Below are 660 nucleotides of genomic sequence, written 5' to 3' on the forward strand. Positions count from 1 at the left end.
CCGGTTCTGTTTGATTTGATTTCATTCATCCTGTCTTTTTGCAAAATAGATGGTTGAGTGCATCCGATAATGTATGGTTTAATTTGGAGCACTATGGGTTTGAATTACCATTTTCATAATGTGCTGTGCATTAATGTGTTACATCATTTATAAAGAGGAATGTGCTGGGTTTTAAACTTTCTCTCCCGAAAGCCAAAGTCACCTAAAGGAAACAAAGCCAAATCACATCGACCCATCTTCTTACCTCGCTGCCAGAGAAACTCCTGCCTCCCCAGCCAGGGGGTGGGGGTGGGGGGTTAAATCTGCCAAAGCTCGTAAAACCCAACATGAAGCTTTTGTATTCACATAATGCAGGTGGGTGTCAAGGTTTGGGGGGAACTTGCACATGGCTGCCCAGGAGCCATCAATGGCAGCACAAAGCTCCCCCTCATTATTGTATAACAACAGCTTTGCAGCCAACCCGGTTCGAGGAGACCTCCAGTGGATGGCTCTCCGCAGACCCTAATCCCAGCCCTCCCTCCCCAATGGCTGTAATAACACCAGCTGTCTGTTACTCAAACTCTGACTGAGGAGGAAAAAGCACTGATTATCCAAATACAGTCATTAAAGGGGAAATGTGTTTTTAGGACTGTCAGAGTGATTAATGAGGGCTAGCCGTCT

This window comes from Nyctereutes procyonoides, unplaced genomic scaffold, assembly GCF_905146905.1.
Source record: "Nyctereutes procyonoides isolate TBG_1078 unplaced genomic scaffold, NYPRO_anot_genome, whole genome shotgun sequence".
Classification (NCBI taxonomy): domain Eukaryota; kingdom Metazoa; phylum Chordata; class Mammalia; order Carnivora; family Canidae; genus Nyctereutes; species Nyctereutes procyonoides.